This window comes from Camellia sinensis, chromosome 11 (genome assembly GCF_055761805.1).
Source record: "Camellia sinensis isolate YWXY chromosome 11, ASM5576180v1, whole genome shotgun sequence".
Taxonomy (NCBI): domain Eukaryota; kingdom Viridiplantae; phylum Streptophyta; class Magnoliopsida; order Ericales; family Theaceae; genus Camellia; species Camellia sinensis.
In genome coordinates, this window is record NC_138971.1 from 11,506,246 (window position 1) to 11,514,310 (window position 8,065).

Here is an 8,065-nt window from a genome sequence, read left to right on the forward strand (position 1 = left end):
ATTATTTTATGATCCTCATTTCATTGTTCTCTTTCATTCATCATAGATAAGATTTTTAGTTGTTCCTCCCTATCATTGGCCCTTCTTCGACGCTCTGCAGTATTCTGTTCACGGTCTATCGCCTTTTGTTCATATCGCTTAATAGTTCTAGCGGAGATAGTTAATAATGCTTCAACAATTTTAGATTGGTTGGCAACCATTTTATCAAATGTAACATCGTGAGTTGTTTGTTTTTTCAACTTCTCTTTCGTAGCCTTAGTACCAATTGGTCGTGTTGATGTATTAGTCAGTTGTTGGTCCCCGGAATATTGTTGTTGGTTTGAAAAGCCTCACCTTCATTTAGTGGATCTGAACATGGATATGCATGTTGCGTGGGTTTTTTTGGTTGTGTTCTAAATTTATCCCATTTACAACTTTGGCACAAAATATCCCAACTTGCATCAAAAGTGAAGTGTTTTTTCTGTATTGCATGATACATCTGCATTGCTTCAGCGACCTAAAAAATGAAAATTAAAAACAATACGATGAGAAGTATACTAAGCACTAAGAAAATTGAAATTTAATAACAGAAATAAAAATTACCACGTCTACCTCAATTGTTCCACTTTGTTGTTGCAATTGAATTTGCTCAAGAAAACCACCGAATTTATTAATTGCCTTTTGCATGACAGACCAACGGTGAGACAAAGAAATACGGTTTCGATTTGATTCACCGCTCAATTGGGGGAATTAAAATAAATGAGTACTCGTTCCCAAAATATTGTCATGGTCTGACTATTACCAGTAATGAAATCTTGAGAGACTGCCAACCAAGATCAACATAAAGTTTCATCATCTATAATTGTGAATGCTTTACCACGAGAAACACAAGAAGTTTCCGAAATAAAATTAATATCAATGTTGTGCTCTAAAGTTTGTAATTCCTCAAACATTTCAAAATCTTCTACAGTTTGAAGAAAATTCAGTAGGATACAACATCCAACTCAGACAATGAAATATATTGTAATGATATACACTGAAACTAAGAAAGAGAGAATATATACTGAAGCTCACAAAGAAAATAGAAATTGTAATGATATTGTCAAACTGAAGATAGAAATTCTAATGATATAGTGAAATTAAAAGATTGGTTTATTCTATAGATCACAACAACGATAACTTTGTCAAATACTCTGCAACACCAACAGTAACTTATTAGAGTTGCAGCTGCTGCATGGTTAATTTTTTCATAAATTTAAATCTATATACAATGCAACTTTTCCATGTTACATTTTGGTAGAAATTTAAAGCTATAGCAACCTTGAATTTATTCTTAGTGCCACAAAAGCAACCAACTTTTGAAGCAGTTTGCAGGCAACAGTGCATTTTCTCTTTAAACCGGACGACCGGTGGGACAACCGGCCGGTTGTCTGGTGGGACCCACCTCCAACGTAAACGCATAGTGAAATGGTGAAATCTGACCCAACTCCATAATTTGGTGAAAGTTTTGCTCTGTTCTCATTTTGATAAAACCGTTGGAGAGATAAAAGTTGTCCTTTTCCATCAAATTTAAATTTGATGATCAATTTGATGAACCGTTGGAGATAGTCTAAGGTATTAAAATAGGGTCTGAATTTTTTTAAGTTGGATATCTCAATTTGAGAGAGCATTTGAGCTTAGTATGCCAATTTTGAGACCGATTTAAGTGATCCGAACCGTTCATTTTTTAGGACTCGTTAAGTAGACTATCCATACAAAAAATTAAGATGATCGGATATCGATAGTTATATGTTTGAATCAAATTTGTATTACAAAAAATGAATGGCTATTCTTAAAATTATATTTGTCGTCCATTTTTTTTTAAACGAATATGAGTGAAATATATAGTTACCGATATCCAGTTAGTGTAATTTTTTTATGAATATTTTCTACTACAAGTTATAAAAAAAATGAACGGTTCATATCACCAAAATTGACATTAAAATGGCCTCACCAAATCCAAATGCTCACTCAAGTTGATATGATAACTTGAGAGAAGCCAAATTCATTAAAAAATGGCATGGCACCCTTTTATAAAGTCACTAATTTATGTAAAAATATTAAATTTGTCATTTGTCCACCATTTCAAACATATCCAATTCATCTATTTAATAAATATTTTTCAATTCCTAAATTAACAAAAATACAAACAAACAATAAATAAATAAATACTAAAAATTCGAGAATAATGAGTTACAGTTAAGATTATACATAATAAGAATTTATTAACTTAGGTTATAGGAATGATCAGACTAATTAATTGAGATTAATAATTTATTATACTTATTAATATCATTATATTATTAGATTATATATATAATATATGTTTAAGATATCAGTGTCGGTTTAATTCAGTATACAAGGTACTTGAACCGATACCAAACCGAACGAAAAAAGTCAAATTAAAAAATAACACAGACCAATTCTTATTAAAAAACAGAACAAATATGGATGGTTCAATCCGATTTAATCGATTTAGACAATTTTTTCAATTTTTCTTACATTCTACTCTCAAATCCGAATAAATTGCATTTTTCCCTCTTGATATTTGATTATTTTCTCATTTTAGTCTTTAAAGTTTTTTTTTTTTTTTTTCACTTTGACCCTTTATGTTTTAAATTTTTTTTCAATTTATTATAGAAGTTAACTTATATTCAAAATTATACACAAAATGACACATTGACAATTACATGACATAAATTATTTTGTTATATATAAGTTACACCTTTAACAAAAATCTAAATTGCAATATCATAATAGATTTTTTTCTGCCATGCGACAATAAACATGATATTTTTAGTTTAATTTTGGATAAAAATTAAATTTATGAGTAAATTAAAACAAAAATTAAAATATAAAAGACCAAAATAAAAAATAATACTAATAATTCAAAAGCGAAGGTAAAAAATAATACTAACAAAGGATAATTCTTACACACTTAAAAAACTAAATTTTACAATTTTTAAAATACCATTCATACACTCATCCCTTCCACTCACTTTCTCCTTATAATTCTTACAATTTTTTATTCTCCTCCAAGTGATGCAGCCACTGTCGCAGTCTGCAACTGCTGCCGCCGACCACCACAATGCAAGTCCTCATCGCGGCTACCGCTACCGTGAAAGCTCTCACTGCCGCCGAAATCAGCACGGGCAACCACCTCCGCAGTCTCACCGCTACTACGATCACCTTTTCTGCAGCCCCCCATCGGTATCGCAACCACGTCCCCCATCTCTACCGTCACAACCCAGCTCTGCCCCTCGTCGTTCCACCGTGAATGGCACCACTGCCCCATAGCGCACAACCTTGCCTCCATCTTCGCCATTGCAACCCAGTCTCTAGAGAGAGAGAGAGAGAGAGAGAGAGAGAGAGAGTATGCATATGTGTATATATATATCATGGGACCTCTCTATAGGTCAATTTTTGTATAACTTCATTGTTTATGTTAGTATATTATATTAATGCTTGTAATGATGTTAGTAGTGTATAGTTGTTAGTAGTGTATATTTTCTTTACTTTTACTTTACTTTATTAGTGCCACTTTCGGCTACTTTAGGCTCCCACTTTTGGCTCCTCTCCTATATAAACGAGCTCAATTGAACCTTTGTAATATAACATTCAATACAATATTTCAATACACAATTCTTTCTCTTTCTTTATACATAATACTAACATGGTATCAGAGCTATAGGTTAAAGATCTTGGTGTTCTTCGCCTTCCGGCGGGCGGCAACCTTGCCTTGACCGTCCGCCGGATCTCAACCAATTCAACCTCCCTCTCCCTCTCGGCACCTCACTGAAACACACCACCATTGCCATCACTCGATACATACACACACCAGCTTTCACACACGACAGAGGCACATAACAGAGACACACAAACACATGTATGGGGGGATACAGAGCATTTAACACACACACACAGAGGCAGCAGCTGTTCAAAGCTGCCTCTGCTCTCTCTCTCGGGCTCAAAACTAATCTTTCTCATCTCTTTCATCTCTCTGGTTTCTCTCTCTCAAATACACGGCCTCTCTCTCTACCATGATCATCACTCAATCAATTCAAAGACCCATCAGCGTCACCCGAGTCGGCAACGGTAGCTTCGGAAGCTACCCTTCTTCCATCATCATCGCCCAGCGACGGTGGCAGGTCCAATTCCTCCAACCACCCTCCATTTCTACTGCCACCAGTGCGCCACTGTCATCTCCTCCTCCTCACTCACCTCGGTTGCTCCATCTTCTTATCTACTACCAGCAACACTCCGACCACCACCAATAATCACTGCAACAGCAGCCGCAGAAGCACCGCATCTGCCACCGTGAACATCCTCATCAGCTCAATCATCAACCCCAAGCCTCTCCTATCACTGTTGTTCCAACAAGCTTTGATTTCTCTCCTCCAGACCAAAACAGCACTGCAATCTGTTGTAGTGTTGGAGAAAGCAGCGGCACTATCTCTCTCTCCAAAAAAAAAAAAAAAAAAGAAGGAGGAACATGAGACCTAGCTCTTAAACAGGGCCTGAAATTCATATTATCATACGCCATACCACCCCACCTGGGTGCAGTGTGAATTGTTTGAGTATTCAACTATTCAGAGGCTTTCTCTCTCTACTCCAGGACACCCACCACTATGTCTACTTTCCAACCCATCATCCACCACCTTTTGCACACCCATAACCCTTTTTTATTTTTAAACCAATCTCCAACAGCACAAAACATGCTCATATGCATACCCAGCTCTCTCTCCACTTTATCACATGGGCTTGTCCCCTCTCTCTCCTCCTATCAAGTTTTGATTTCAAAATCAATTATTTTTATTTGTTTCCTCCAAATTACTTTTACACTCTTTTAAATACCCACATTTATTTTTCTTTCCCATCATTTCTTTTAAACTTTTCTTTCCACCACTCTCTTTTAATATTTCTCTTTAGCAACTGCATTACTGAATGATGGTTGATTTTATTCCCAAGAAAAAAAAAAAAAAATCCATTCACAGCCAACTCGGTTTTCATTCCCCAAACTTGTCATTTCTTCATGCCGGGATCAACCCCAATCACAATTTTACACCACAACCGAAAAACCAAAAAAAAAAAAAAAAAAAAAAAAAAACCTTTCTATCATTTTTTTTTTCTTTTCACATCTTCAACCATGCGAACCACCCAAGCTGGTGAGAATGGTTATACACCATGGGAACCACCCACGCCACCCCATGGCGCACTCCCTAAGTCGCCCCCTTGGTGCACCATCAAAGCTTCTACATCGGTCCGGCATGACCCCGTAAACTGTCCCGACATTGATTCCGGTCAGCTTCTACAACGGTCCGGCATGACCCCGTAAACTGTCCCGACATTGATTCCGGTCAGCTTCTACAACGGTCCGGCATGATCCCATAAACTGTCCCGACATTGATTCCGGTTAGCTTCTACATCGGTCCGGCATGACCTCATAAACTGTCCCGACATTGATTCCGGTTAGCTTCTACAACGGTTCGACACGACCATACAGTGTCTTCACCAACGGTCTGACACGACCATACAGTGTCTCCTATCCACTTTTATTTGTCAGTCTATTTTCCTGTTTTGTTACTCTCTCCAAACTCAAGTTGGCTAGTACCTATCCTCCTTGAGTTTGAGGGGGACTGTTAGTATATTATATTAATGCTTGTAATGATGTTAGTAGTGTATAGCTGTTAGTAGTGTATATTTCCTTTACTTTTACTTTACTTTATTAGTGCCACTTTCGGCTACTTTAGGCTCCCACTTTTGGCTCCTCTCCTATATAAACGAGCTCAATTGAACCTTTGTAATATAACATTCAATACAATATTTCAATACACAATTATTTCTCTTTCTTTATACATAATACTAACAGTTTAGAACAAACAAGAACATAACAGCAAAAGTAGTCCCAAATCCAGTCCCAAATCCAATCCCAAACGACATTTCAACAATAATCTCTCCCCACATCGACTTGCTAGGAGAGACTACTTGAGGAACTTGATTGCTAATCGAACACGGGGAAGAATGTTCACCACATAAACCTAGGTTCCCTTCAAAGCTCGAGTTTGGAAAGGTTTCAAACTGCTCTCCAGTAGGGATTGCCCCATACAGTTGATTGTAAGCAACACTGAACTTGGACAAAAAGCTGAGATTTACCAACGAAAGAGGTATAGCTCCGGATAGATCATTGTGGGACAAATCCAAAGTCTCTATGCTTGTCATACCAGACAAATTCTCAGGAATGTTTCCAGATAAATTGTTGCATTTTAGGTCCAAACAATGCAATTTTTTAAGGTTCCCAAACTCAGGCCAGATGGGTCCGGTGAGAAAGTTATTGCTGAGGTCAAGTGTCGGTGGAAACCTCCAAATTTGATTATACTGCAACCCTGCAAGGCTAATGTTTCGTTTCACAAAAAATGGGAATGGGAAACCTAGAGATGGGTCTGCCAGTGAGAGATCCCTGGAGATAAGGCAGTCTAATCCAGTCAAGTTCTTTGGTATCTCTCCAGTAAAAGAGTTGTTCGATAAGTCAATGTAAAACAGAAACTCAAAATTACCCAACCATGGCGGAATTATTCCATCCAATCGATTCCATAATAAATCCAACAACTGCAAATTTGTTAACCCACTCAACCACTGGGGCAACATACCACTAAGTCCGCAATAGGCAATAATGAGAGCCTTCAAATTGTTAAACTCTAGACTAGGATAGGAAGGCAATTGTTCATCATGAAAATTGAAGGTAAGAACCAAAGTAGTCCAGTTCTGGCAATGCTGCAAGATATCAAGGGCGGCTGAGAGGTTAAAAATGCTCGAATTTGATACCGAAAGCGAAGATAGGCCATGAAAATTCCTAAAGCTTTCTGGGATTTGCCCGGTAAAGTTGTTTCCCGCGAGATTGATTGTTTTCAGGCGTGGACAGAGTGGGAGATTATTGGGCACTGGCCCTATGGACTGATTAGTAGCTAAACTGAGCGAAACAAGATGGATCATTTCAGAACAATTCAAATCAATTACACCATTCAAAGAATTGTTTCCCAAAGCAAGTGAAGTGATAGTCTTAGAATTCGCCAGAGAATTGGGAATTCCACCGGAAAAATTATTGGATTCAGCATAAAATTCTTGTAACTTTACAAATCTATGAAAAACATCTGGGATAGGCCCTGAAAACGAATTCAATGATATATCCAAACTAACAAGATCAGAGAGATTACCAATTCCACTGCTGAGCTGACCCGAAAACCGATTATCCCGAAGACCCAACTGGTTCAATCTGGGTAGCCGGAAAAGATCCTCCTGTATATCTCCGGCAAGAAAATTTTCACCAAGCCAGAGGTGTTCTAACGAGCTGCAATTCCCAAACCCAGATGGAATTCTACCAAAGAAGTGATTCACAGAAAAATCAATGATCCGAATTCGAGTTGAATTGATACAAATCCCCACAGGAACCGAGTTTTCGAATGAATTATCAGAAATGTCGAAGAACTCGAGAACAGGGAGGTTGATACTAATCGGAATTGAACCAGAGAAATCGTTTTTGCTGAGGTCGATGACTTGTAGATTCGGCAATTGAAATAGAGATGGAGGAAGAGAGCCTCCGAGGAAATTGATAGAGAGGTTTAGGGTTGTGAGTTGGTCTAAACCAGTGAAAGTAGTTTGGTTGAGTTTGCCCATCAATCTCTTTCCTGAGAGTTCCAATTTCACAACCCTACCAGAATCGATAGGATCGTTGAGAAAACCAAGAGAAGAAGATGAATTGCAGGTGATTCCCAACCAGGTACAGCAATTGGGGTTTGTAGAAGATGGATTTGAGCTTCCCCAATCATTAAAAGTCCCTGTATCTAACCCAATCAAGAAACTCTCTAGTGCCTTGAGATCGTTCGAATTGCAAGTCAGGCTTTGGGAATTCGAAACCTGAACTCGTGAAGAGAACACAAGAAGGAAAATGAAGATAAGCCACAACTCTAACACATCCATCTCTGAAAAACAATTGCTATGGGAGAGAGAGAGAGAGAGGGGTTAAAGTCAAGTTCCAGCATTTTTTTTGGTT

At 37.7% G+C, this 8,065-nt stretch overlaps 1 pseudogene across 1 annotated transcript; it reads right to left on the reverse strand.

Moving 5' to 3' along the window:
• Positions 1 to 5,739: 5,739 nt before the first annotated feature.
• LOC114298272 (phytosulfokine receptor 1 pseudogene) lies at positions 5,740 to 8,065 on the reverse strand (annotated as a pseudogene). Its single transcript, XR_014343520.1, has one exon. The product of XR_014343520.1 is annotated as a phytosulfokine receptor 1 pseudogene (transcript).